Source organism: Falco punctatus, assembly GCF_963210335.1.
Source record: "Falco punctatus genome assembly, chromosome: 6".
Taxonomy (NCBI): Eukaryota; Metazoa; Chordata; class Aves; order Falconiformes; family Falconidae; genus Falco; species Falco punctatus.
In genome coordinates this window covers 27591718-27604747 of record NC_137585.1, presented here as the reverse complement: position 1 = coordinate 27604747, position 13030 = coordinate 27591718, and the positions used below count along the sequence as shown (strand labels likewise).

The following is a 13030-nucleotide window of genomic DNA, read 5'->3' as shown; positions in this document are numbered from 1 at the left end:
CCAAGCACTGTGGAGATTAGTAATGTCAATGGGTTTGAGGCTGGACTCTCTTTTCCAGCACCTACCTGTGGGTATAACGGAAGGGCATGGTATAATATAACAAGAATATAAACCAAGATACATAAACCAAAGAATGGAAACCAAGATATAAATAATCCTGGGATAGGTCTGTTTAAGTAACCTTGCGTAACAGGAGCTGGAACACTGACACCCTCTGTGCTGGTAGGAAAAAAGAGCCAGGAAATGAAAAAGAAGTTTGTATTGTACTTTCAAGAGTATACATTAGAAGTAAAACAAAAAAACAAGTCCCAGATTTGTGAACCAAATCCTAGCTATTTCACTTGGGTTTAGAATTCCCTCTGTGACACTCATAGCTTGCAAACAATCAGAGGTCAGAATGCTGCCATCATTGACTCTGCAAAATCACTACAGATGAACGTACATCTATAGGGAATAAGATGTGAGGTAGGAAGGTCAAGAAGAGAAAGCAGAGGCAGGAAAAAGTTGTAAAAATCCCTCTGTGTAAGTGCAAAAAACCCTCTTGAAAAATAAAAAAAGATGGAAAAGAAACTTAAAAAGGAAATATAACAGAAGAAATTAAAAAGAAAGGAAAAATGAAGGCAACCTGTAGTAAATTAAGTAAAATATACAACCTCCTTCTGAATCCCAGTGAAAAATCTATGTTAGTTTAAAAAACACTGGGATAGGGAGGAAAACACCTGAAGGAGGAATGACTGACAGCTAAACAGTTTAAGAGGCAAATCAGAGTTTGGCCCAAAGCACTGGGATGGTTCCATCACCAATTCATTTAGCTAAGAAAACGAGCATAATTTACTAACATCATTCATTTCTCACTTAACTGGTTTGCCTGTGTTTTGTTGGAGGGATACGGTGGTTATCTCAAACTGTCTTCTTAACCCATTCCTTCATCTCTGTGGCCAGATATTGGGAAGGATTTTGATGTTTTTATTTATTTTCCCATACATTTTTGCATACAATAAGAATAAGAAAGGCATCTGTTACTCATTTTAGCTCAGAATAGAGAGGAATAATTAACTGGTTTGGAATCATGTTTAAAAAAATGTGTAAGCTGCATAACTTTTATGGAGGTATAATTTTATATATATATCTGTTTGTGTGACCTCCTCTGGTTCCTATAATGATTTTCTTTCAGCTGCAAACAGAAAACAGATTTCAAGACTGAGTTATTTCCTGAAGAAGCAGAGATTATTGTTTCAGGCTTTCTCCTTTCCATCTTGCTCTTACCTTCTATTCCAGAGCTGATGAAATAGTAGAAACCACAAACCAGCAATGTCATTAATAGGATTTTATCCCACCCACCCCATGGGGGTGGCTTTGGATTTAGCCTGGCCAAAAAAGTGCTGTCTCAGCATTATTCCCTCCAGCTCTGTAGTCTGTCCTGTTCATCTCTTGCAAAGACATGTGCTCCTGCTGGTATCAGTGTAAGCCAGCAATCAGTTTCATTTTGTCCCACGGCTCCCCAACCATTTGTCAAGATTCCACTTGCCAGCACTGCACACCTCGAGTGCTCCTTGTATCTTCATGCCTGCACCGAGGTGGGCATGTCCCACCATCTGCCAAACACCTGCCTGCCCACATGCTCCTACAAGCTTTGGTGCAAGCAGTGGCTTGTCAGACTGCTCAGTTTTCTCCTATACTCACTAGTCTCTGTCTAAAATACATCACCCACAGGAATCCCGTTGCGACTGTCAGTTGAGCGTGTTGTTAAAATTTAGTAGGATATAAGCAGGTGTCTATAAACAGAAAACTTATTGGAAGAAAATAACAACCCCAAAACACTACTTCACCCCCCTCCAAGTCTCCATGTAGTGAAAGAAACTGAGTGACAGGTGACAATTTGAAGAAAATTAACCTGCAATGCAATTGCCTTGTAGTCAAAGCTTTGATACAGTTAGGCACTCACAAACAACTGCGACCATACTTCATCCTGTGCAAGTACTTATGTTTTACAGTCATACTGATAGAAAGGTGATCACCTTGCAGCACTTTTAACAGGAAAAGATGGAAGAAGGGTTACTTTCAAACTTGTAAATATCCACTTTGCCCAAACACATGAACAGTCCCACAGAAGGCACAAAAAAGTATTTCTGTTAAAGATAAACATGAAAAAGTGTTTTCAGGTTCAGAAAGTGTATATGTAGCAAATCAATGCAGTCTGTTCTAAGAAATTCTCACAGTAGCCTGTTCACAAAAAAACCAGATAAAATTACCTATTGTATAGGAGACTACAAGGCATTTCAAACATAAATGGATTCAGTCAAATAAAACACGTACTCTATTTTACTCAAAAAAAAGGCCAAGCCTTTGGGCCACAGTCTTATCATTTCATGGGCTATATTACAGTAGTAACAAATATATCTTTATAAAATTACCATTATCTTCTAATGCATCTATGTCCTTTTTCTCTACTTCTTTGCCTCCACTAATTTGATCTGTCATTGTATTTGATTTCTCCACGTATACCTTGCACACTGCTGAGCTGGTACTGTCATCTCTTACAACAATATCAAGCAAAAAAGATCAGCAAGGTTTTTAAATTTTGTTTTAAAATGAAAGTAATTAAAAGCAAACAGTTTCAATGAGCTGGCCAAAACTTGAGAAAATGTATTGTTTTGAATTTCTGATGAAGCAATTAGGGGGTTATTTTTGTTGTTGTTGTTGATCTTTTAATCCAAACAGATATTTTCTGCTAGAATTTTTAGCTAATAGAAAATCAAGTATTTAACTGAGAAGTCTTTAAGAAGTATATTTATTAATAATTTTCTTGATTTTCTGTATTTTTACCTTCTTTTTTTTTTAATACAGATAAATGGCAGTTATTGTCAGTTACTGGCAGTTTGAGCTGTTTATTTTTTATCTTCCTCTCCTATCAGGTGTTTTCTAGTGCTTATGCATAGGAAATTACTGTATCTTAAAAGAAATAAAGCTCCTCTGCTCAAATACTTTCTTTCATTAGAGACAGAGGTAGTTCTATAACACATATACAAGTAAAGAAGTTTAATACATTAATAAACACTATAATGACTGAAAATGAAAGAAGCAGACCATTTAAAAAAAGACTGAGTCTGAAATTGAAGCTCCTTGCAACTCTGGTGTCAGATCACAGTTTTAATTATTAATTAGGGATTATAAAGAGAAAGGGTCAAAAAAGCGAACTAAAATTGTAACCCTTAGGCCTAAATCTGACCATTCAATAGAAGCAAACACAGCTGAAATCTTACCCTTAAATTCCACTGTAGTGAAAACGCAAGTCAGGAGATAAACAGGTACATGAAAGAAACTTGATGATTTTTTTTTTTACTTCTGTTGTTGCCTCCTGTTAATTAAAGCAACAGTGTAGTGATACTTCATTAAAGTACCAATATAAGATCATTTTGGTCTCCGAAAACCTATTGTAAAACATGGAGTGAACATTTTCTCTTCCAAGACTAGCTATGTGCTAAAAACATGATTAATGGGATCAGGGGACAAAACTTCAGCTGCAGCGAAGTGCAGTGGCACCAATGCATAACTAACCTAACCAGTTTGTTCATTACCAGCTTTTACAGCGGGTTGATACTGAATACTAGCCGATTTTCTCATGCTTGTACACGTACACTTACATTCTGCATTTTCTAAAAACAGTAACTCCTGTGCCGTGTCATTAGCAGCCTTCCTCCACAGAGTTATAACACACAGGCGGCAAATCAGAGCTGGATCACTCCCTCGCTGTTGGGAGACAGCTGCTGCTCATGCAAAGACAGCTCCTTATTCCCAGTTAGGGAGGCCAGTCCTGCAGTCCTCCCTTAAACTCATGCAAATCTCCCACCTACATCCGAGGGACCCACTCGTGAGAGTGACAGTTTCAAAACTGTCAATGGGAGAAAAACACCCACTCTACCTCAGGTTAAGGACACTGAGGCTGCTTTAAAGACTGCAGCTACTCACAAAGTATAACGCAAAGCACTTTGCTGTTTACAGAGTACAGGGAGAACAAGCCTTCCCACGAATTTGTGAGCTATACTGCAAATGTTGCTACAGTTATCACCAAATGCAACTGCTAAATAACATCCCCAGGTATACTGTGTGGTCTGTGTTAAGTAGCAGGTCTAACAACTGTTAGCTGTTGCTAATATAAAGATCAGTTATTGCTTTACACATAGGTTTTAAAATAAAAATCTTTATCCTAAAGAGATTTTTTTTTTCCCCCAGAAGAAAATCGGTATGAAGATCTGCTCTCAGTGAAAGTTCTTATCAAAGAAAGAGCCAGCATTCACAGCCAGCATTCACACAGTGACCATCTTTACCACTTTCTGCTCCAGGTGTGGGTTTTTTTTACTGCTCTTTTGAAATGTGAAACTCTTAAAAACATGCTGTTGAAACTCTTCTGTTATCAAAACCTTGATATTATGGAATTGCTGGGAAGAAGTTTATGGGTTTTGGTGGTTTTTTTAAACTGCTAAGTAAATTCATGAAACAGATCTTTGAAAATTCAGTACTAGAGTATTTTGACCACTCAACCGCATGGAAGTCCCACCATGGTTATCCTGCCTTTTAACACGGTTGAGTTCATGCCCTGTCAGTCCCACCTCAGCATGGATCAGTAGGATCTCCTATGTAGCCCCTAGCCTCTCTCCTGCTGCTTTACAATAAAGATACCACAACTATAAAATTATATCTCACTTGAAAAATGTGAAGACCAGTGGACGTTAAATGGGAGTACAGCAAGGAGATTTATAAAGTAAGTGGATAGATGGCATTTATTTCAGATCAAGCTCTGCATCAGTCAGGAGCTGGAAAATAAAAACAACTTGTGACAGGCAATAACCTGTTCTGATGGCACAATGGCCCTCGTAATGAAGCTGCAATCACTCTTCTGATCTCCTGCAGTCTTGTTTCTTTCTTTTCCTTCTTGAGGAACTGGCACTTCCAATCTATTCTAATTTTCCTGATTCTAGGCTTTGATTTATACTGCTCTGGCTATTGTACCTCCTGTCAGAGGAGGGAGGTGTTAAGGATTCTAGGTGAAGGCAGAGGCAGTGCTGACACGAGGGTGAGTAGGAACAGAATAATATCAGAGATTAAATTATTCTGATGGGTGACGTCTCAGCCTGTCTTGCTATGTAATAATTATACATAATATTTTTTCTTTGGTCCTGGGTGATGTGAAGAAATACATCCCTCCCCTATCTACTCCCCCACCTTCCCCCCAAAAAAAGCTCCATGTAAAATGATGGTCCAATACTAAGAGCATGGTGCTGAATTCAGAGTTGGGACATCTGGGTTCTGGTCCCCTTGGCATCAAGATGAGAGTAGACAGAAGCCATTTAGTTTTCCTTCTGCCTTTGTTTACTCTGATGCAGGGAAACAAATTTTTATAAGCTCTGCTTTACTAACAAAGTGCATCAAATCAAGAACAGACTCTTTAGAAGTGACATCTCAAATAGAATTTTTTAACCATGCTAGCTGAGAAACTGTCTATTTACAGGTCCCTGATGCCCTGTGCATTTCCCATGTTCCTTTTGGTCATTCTTTCATGAATCTGAGACATTTTTTGTAACATGACTTTCCATGTAGGCAGAGATCACTGATGCCCCTACCCAAAAGTACAGTAATTATACATGCTGACATATAGTTATTTATATTTATTTCATGCTTCAAGGGAAAACCATGCACTTTGCTCATCCCTCAGCAGTACTTTCTTAAATGGAAGGATACCTTTTTGAACTCTGACTTGGTAATCAATGCAAAACAGGCACACAAGAACCGATACCATCTGTAATTTTAATCATAGAAGGCATAACAACTAGTATACCTGGAGGTGATGCTTGTTTTCACGACTGACCAATGCTTCTCAAAAACACCTTACACTGTTTAGTTCAGAAACTGTCTGTAGTGTGCCATCTAACAGCATGAAAGCCAGTGAGTAAAATATCCCTTGCAACATTTTCAAATGTGCTGCCCTGTACTTTCAGCATGTGTGAACAGGTCATATGTGGGGGAGAAGAGATGCTAAGATGTGAGAAAGATTGTGAAAGATTTTGTAGTGTTTGCTCAGACTGAATACCATTTCATTCCTTTGGTATTTTGGTATCCCCAGACCCAGGGACTGTCACTTACAGTATGTAGCACTCAATATGACAAACATTTCTGGGACGTGTCTTCAGCAATGATATACTACTCTAAGTTCATAAAAGAGCAGTAGCATCCTACAATGAGCAGGAGACAGCAGATGATATAAAAAATGGCAATGCTAAACTAGCAGAGAAGTTGTAAGACTGGAATCCCTTTGCTTGCTTTGCAGGTCCAAAGCATTCAAGAAAGGGGATGATGAAGCAGCCAGATGCTGAAGTGAAGGAAACCGTGAGACAGAAATCAGCTTCCCAGAGAAGCCAGGCCTGTCTTGGGATGGTACACTTTCCTTTGGGACACACACAGGTAACCAGGTTTGTACTTCTGGAGTGGACTGAACCCAGTGCTGCTGCCAGGGTAGAGTTGATGCAGCACAGTTTCTATCCCGTGTGGTGGCAGTCCTGATGCAAGCCATAAAAATGTCCTCAAAGGCAGTTTCCAGTGCTGCCCACCATTGCCCCAAAGATACTCACAGCATGGACCTGTGCTTGACTTTAATGCCTCTTTAAAGGCCCTTACCTTTCCCTTCAAAAAGATGAGTGGATGATACAAAATAACACCCCTTCTTGCCTTAAACTGTAACATATCAGCATTATGTTCAGAGGTATTGAACCAAAAGATCCTGCTGCAAACCATCATTGAAAACAAGCTGAGGTGTGGAGTCAGCCACCAGAGATTTGCAATAATTATCTGATGTGGGAAAAGGGGCAATAAACACAGCCCCTGCTGAACAGCCTGCCCCTCTTTTTTTGTCTCTTCTTCAAAATTCTTCTGGTTTGGTATCTGTCCTCTCATCTGTGCTGCTCTTGAGCCCTTCTTAGAGCAAAAAGGAACAGTTATTGACCAGCTTATCTGTCTGTTCCACCATCTAGAACACCTTCAGCTTCTGCTTATTAAATATCAGGTCATTAAATTAGAGGTGGAAGCCATGTCACTTGAGTTAAATGAACAATCACATGCAAAAATACCAAATTCTCAATGTTTGAACATGAAAAACTTAGAAGAACCTCTTGGCCTTGACATGATCATTGAAACTATTAATCAGACTGCCAAGCTTAGCCAGCACACTTGCAGATGGACAATTCAAAATATAGGGGGAAAATATCCAGTGGACAAATTAATTACAATTAACAGATAGTTCAGCATAGGTCATTTTATTTTCAGTGATCTGAAAGCAGAGCATCAGCTGTCTGATGAGACCAGTGACCAGTCACTCAGGACAGAGTGAATGTCTGTTCTCAGAAAAGCCCGTCTTCACACAACTGTCTTTGGGGCTTTTGGAAAGCCAATAATTTTCTCATGTCTTTCAGGTTAATGGCAATCAATCATTTACAGCCATTTTCCTGTATAGAAGCCCACTAATTATGTCCCATAATAACCATTTGTGTTGGCACTGTGCTCCAGCACACCAGCCTGATCAGATTACTTGCTTGCAAACAAATTTCTTCATCATTACCCCAGAGGATGGCACAAGCCTATACCGACCACATGAGCAAGGCTGAGTGGGGAAGGTGGCAGGCTGAAATATAAGGCAATTGTGAGGTTTTGTCCTGCATCTATTCTTTACCTACATCTTGACAACATTTTGTGTCCTGTCCTCTCCTCCTTAGAGCAGATAACCCCCCTGAAAGAGACAGATTGCAAACTGTTCATGCAGCAATGCTCTCACGCAGTGAATGTGCAGTACCAAGCAGAACAGTAACTCTGTGTGTGACTGGGGCATCTTAGATGGTCATGTAACCTATTGACTCAAAGACTTAAACAGCACGTTATGTCATTTGACAGCTCTCTGGGCTGCCTCTATTTGAAGAGTGGTGAGAAGTGCATGGCAGAAGGGAGAAGTGTATGGAGGAGAGGGTAGTAAGAAGGACAGAAACTGAATGGGAGAGTCCTCGGGTTTTAGTGCATTGGATGCAGACTGAAGAAACTTTCCTCTCTCCTCTCCCCATCCTTTGCTCATCACCCATCAGCTCTGGTTACCAGAGTGCTCCTTTCCATGAAATAATGTCTTTCACTTCTTTTCAGAAAAGTATTGCTCCCATCAGTTAGATGTTTAATTACAGAACTGATAGATTATTTAAAAAAAAAAAAACAAAAAAAACAAAAAACCAAACAACAATGTGGAGCAATGTTGGAAAAATCTATGATTTGAAGAAACATCAAAAAAAGAATTATTTTTATTTTCAGATTATTTCTCCAATTAAGACATTCATCCTTTACAGTGTGGCAGATAGCACAATCATCTATGTATAAATAAGAGTAAGAGCAACTGCACGACATGATGTGCTTTGTTGTGGAGAATGTGGAATTTTTTTGCAGATTTTTTTTCCTTTTCCCCTTGAGGGGCTGTAGGTATTAATTTCAGCAAGCATCAGAAGAAAAAAATGCATTAAATATCAGTATTGCATCGAATCCCAGCTATTCATGAGCTGAGCTAGCTACAAAGGGTCTGGTCCTGTACTCTTCAGCACACAGGACTGGAGGACTGAACCCAAAGCTGGAATTTCATGTACATAATTTCCTGCAGGAATGCAAACAGCTATGTCATTATTTTGTAAATTTGCTCAGAGAATGCTTATCTAAGCAAAGACTAGCTCTCACTTTCCTCACTGTGCAATTCACATCAGAGTTTAAGGAGCAGTGGGAGAGCAGACAACATGCAGCCCTTCTCCCTTCTCCCCACTGGCATGTTGCATTGCTTTAAAGCAAAGACAGTGATCTCACTTTCTAGTTTAGCAGTTGTCCCCCCAAAAAGGACCAACAGCCACTTTAAGATCCTAGCAGCAGCAGCTCTGAGAGGTAACTGGAAAAACACCTTGGCTTCTCTCAGAGTAAATAAGTGCATCTGGGTTCTCTGTAAGATACAGCTTTGTTTACCACCTCTCCCCCTCCTTTCATGCAGCTCTCCTAAACACCCATCAAGCCCCAGCTTGCCAAGCCCCCGTATCAGAGGAAACGTGCTGCCAGCTGACAAGGACTGGATTAGGTTCCTTCTGAGGCTGCACTTTAAGCACCCAGAGGGGTTCACTGTAGAGCAGCAAGAGGTCTGGCACTCAGGGTACATATTAATCCTCTCAGATCATGGCAGGGAAGCTCGGGCTAAGCAGGAGGTAACAGTCTTTAAAATCCCTTTGCCCATACACACCAGGTGAGACCATGTGCTCTTCTAGTGTCCAGGATGCAGTGAAATCAGAACGGGATGTGCACAGCCAGAATGTCCCCCGTGCACACTTGTGGCTGATTGTTGCAGCAGAGTGGGTTAAATCAGGATGGAGGAGAGAGTTGGCATGACGACTGCAGAAGTCATCCACAGTGGCCTGTGCAGTAACTAATCATTACACAGTAAAGGGTAATAATTACCTTCTTAATGCTGCAGTGCAGAAACTGGCTTTGTGGCAGAGCACAGTAGGGCGAAGAGATGGGGTGTTTGCCAGTGCAACAAAAATAAATAAACTGGTGTAATCCCGACCACAGAGGTCTTAACAGACTTTCAAAATAAGTAAATGATTTCTATTTACTTAGTTATTAGCTCTTTTCTGTCTACGTGCTCAGCTGCAAAAAATTCCTTCCTTCCTGGCTGTTGTGCGTTTAGTTTTCTTCCTTGGTTTGTGAAGCAATGAGGTGCAACAAATGAAATCTTGATATGGAGCTTTTATTGTGTAATAAATAATTTAAAAAAAAACAAAACACACAAACCAAACAAAAATAAACCCCTCAAACAAACCAGGAGAGCTCTCCTGTGTTTTTCTCCTTGTTCTCATTGTTGTGTTGCATTAACAAACACTGCCAGAGGGTTAGGAAACAAGCTCAACCACAGCCTCCTCATGCCTTGAAGGAAAGAGCTGAAGACTTTTTTCTTTGTTGCTTCTACTCAAGCTGGAATAACAGTTGAATTGAGAGCTTTTCACCTGCTAAGACATGCAATCAGGAGTCTCTGCTCCTCCCAGCTGACTCAACTGAACATAGCATTTAAAATGTATCAGAAAATGCAAATGATGCATTTCTCCTTTGCTGTTGTACTGTAGGCATTTGTTATGCTATCATCCTTAACACAGAATCAACATATCCTCAGTTGGTCTTGTCTGCTGACCTGCCATGGGGAAACTTGATGCTTCAACTGTTAAATTGTGGAAAAAGAAGGGCTTGGTACTTATTCAAGTCTCTAGCAGGAAGATCTTTGAGAGAGGAAAGGGCCAGCCAGCCTGTGACCACCCAAGGAAAAGATGATTCAGACAGCCTCCAGCAGAAGTGTCTTCAGAAACTGCACCTTTTGCCCGAAGCAGCCAGATCCAGCGCCTCTCCCTGAACAGCAGCACATTTCAGTTCTAGGGTGCCACTCTGTCGCCTTGTCACATCTTCCCATACTAGGGAAATACTGCTGTTGCTGGTTTGTGTGGCTAAGGGCCTTCTCTCTGCAACTTTGCAGTCTGCCTTTCCCTCACAGCTCTGCATGCTCCCATACAGGCCACTGGGGCAATGTTTTCAGAGCCCCTGGGGCAGTGTTTTCCACTCACTGTTCCCATTCTGTAAATTCTCATGCTGCTATTCTTACAGCCTTGCACCTGCACACCCCAATAGTTCTGAGGTGGGTTGTCATGGGCAGTGATTGCCACCAATGAGAGAATCAGACTTTTTTCCCCACTTTTGTTACATTGTGGTTATGGCTTTTGGTGATTTATGAGAGCAAACACAATAATGTTCAACGTGCACACAAGCACTGGGCATGCAGGTCCTGCCCCAGATGTCCTGGTTTCAGTGGGACAGAGTTAATTTTCTTCCTACTAGCTGGTACAATGCTGTGCTTTGGATTTAGGATAAGAATAATGTTGATAACACACTGACGTTTTAGTTGTTGCTAAGCAGTGTTTAGACTAAGTCAAGGACTGTTCAGCATCTCACACCACCCCACCAGCAAGTAGGCTGGGGGGCACCAGAAGCTAGGAGGAGACATGTCCTGGTTTCTGCTGGGATAGAATTAATTTTCTTCTTAGTAGCTGGTGCAGTGCTGTGTTTTGGGTTTGGTGTGAGAATAATGTTGATAAGACACTGACGGTTTTAATTGTTGCTGGGTGATGTTTATACTAAGTCAAGGACTTTTCAGTTCCTTGGGCCCTGCCAGCGAGAGGGCTGGAGGGGCACGGGAAATTGGGAGGGGACACAGCCAGGGCAGCTGGCCCAAACTAGCCAAAGAGGTATTCATACCATATGATGTTATGCTGAGTATATAAGCTGGGGGAAGAAGAAGGAAGGGGGGGAACTCTTCCTGAGTAACCGTTACACTTGATGAATCCCTGCTTTGCTGGTGATGGCTGAACACCTGCCTGCCAATGGAAAGTAGTGAATTAATTCCTTGTTTTGCTTTGGGTGTGTGTGCAGCTTTTGCTTGACCTATTAAACTGTTCTTATCTCAACCCTCAAGTTTTACATTCTTTTCCGATTGTCCTCCCCATCCCTCTGGGTAAGGGGGCAGTGAGTGAGCAGCTGCGTGGTGCTTGGTTGCTGGCTGGGGTTACACCACAGCAAGACACAACCAGGACAGCTGATCCAAATTGGCCAAAGGGATATTCCATACCATATGACATTGTGTTCACCATATAAACTAGAGGGAAAGCTGGCTGGGGGCCGCTGCTTGGGAAGTGGCTGGGCATTGGTCAGCAAGGGGTGAGTAATTGCATTGTGCATCACTTGTTTTGCGTATTCTAATTATTTATTATTATCATCATCATCCCTTCCTTTTCTGTCCTATTACACTGTCTTTATCTCAGCCTACAGTTTTTACTTTTAGTTTTCCCAGTTGTCTTGCCCATTCCACTGGGGTGGAGGTGGGGTGGTGAGCCAAGCAGGTGTTTAGCTGCCTGCCAGGTTAAACCACAACACAGATCAACACATGCTCCAGTCACCGCAAATGATAAGCAGTGACAACCAGCTCAGGGTTTGAACATGTCCTGGTGGAAACTGTATGGTTACTGTGGGCAGAGTACTATGAGGAAACCAGCTGCTGCACAGCAGAGGATGCCCAGGACAGGTCTGGAATCCCTGGCTGCTTCTCTTCCCAGCTAAGTGCCACAAGGATAGCTTTCCTTTTCCCTTCTGTCTCGCCTTTATTTTATTTCTCCCTGGCTTATGTTTTCCCCATTTTTTCACAGTTAGAAACAATCTAGGCCATCAACTTGGGACTCCACTAATAAATCTTCATGCATGTGAATCTGTCTCAACATCATCTGTGCAAACCAGCCATAATGGGAGGGAATTTCTATTACACTAACATATATCATGTGTTGGTTTATGTATGTATCACCAAATATGTTGAGGAAATCACCAAATGAATGAAATGGGTTGGGAAAAGTGAAAAAAAAAATAATAGACCTGGTGACAGATCATGGCAACTGATAACTCACAAATGAAAGGCAGTGCTAAACTGTTAAACAGCCTAGCCAGCCCTGACAAAGTAAGGGTGAGCATCCCCAAACCTAACTTCTTTCCCTTGTCCTCTTTTCACAATAAGTTGGAGAATGCCATTGAAATATTTGTCAAGTGAAAAACTCCTGTTCACTGAGGCCTGTCTTAATATTACATCACCTACCTGTAAAGTTGCCCAGTGGTTTCTAATACCCACAAACACTGCTTCCAGAAAAAAATACATTGCCAATTTTTGTGGTATCAGCCTGTCTTTCCTTTCCTTCCTGTATTTTGCAGTCATCCTTATGTATATAAAATAGCTTTGAAGTGTAGCCCAAGCAGAGCTGCAGTTTTTTACAGCCTTGTGGGTAGGAAGGAAAGAAATTAGGTTCCAGATGGAATGGAACCAAACCCGCATTTTCCTTCAGATTTATTTTGCTTTGCTAGTTAAAGATTTTGGCTTAGAGTTAAAAATATT

At 41.1% G+C, this 13030-nt stretch overlaps 1 protein-coding gene and 1 long non-coding RNA gene across 3 annotated transcripts in view; one reads left to right on the top strand and one right to left on the bottom strand.

Moving 5' to 3' along the window:
• The window catches only part of CHRM2 (cholinergic receptor muscarinic 2), a 107393-nt gene that overhangs the window by 81274 nt on the left and 13089 nt on the right, over positions 1–13030 (bottom strand). The window lies entirely within an intron of this gene.
• Positions 1–13030, top strand: part of LOC308065194 — a 52477-nt gene that overhangs the window by 37862 nt on the left and 1585 nt on the right. The window contains exon 1 of the long non-coding RNA XR_013928705.1: positions 1–13030. This exon is cut by the window's left edge and continues 37862 nt beyond it. This is a non-coding gene — a long non-coding RNA (uncharacterized lncRNA).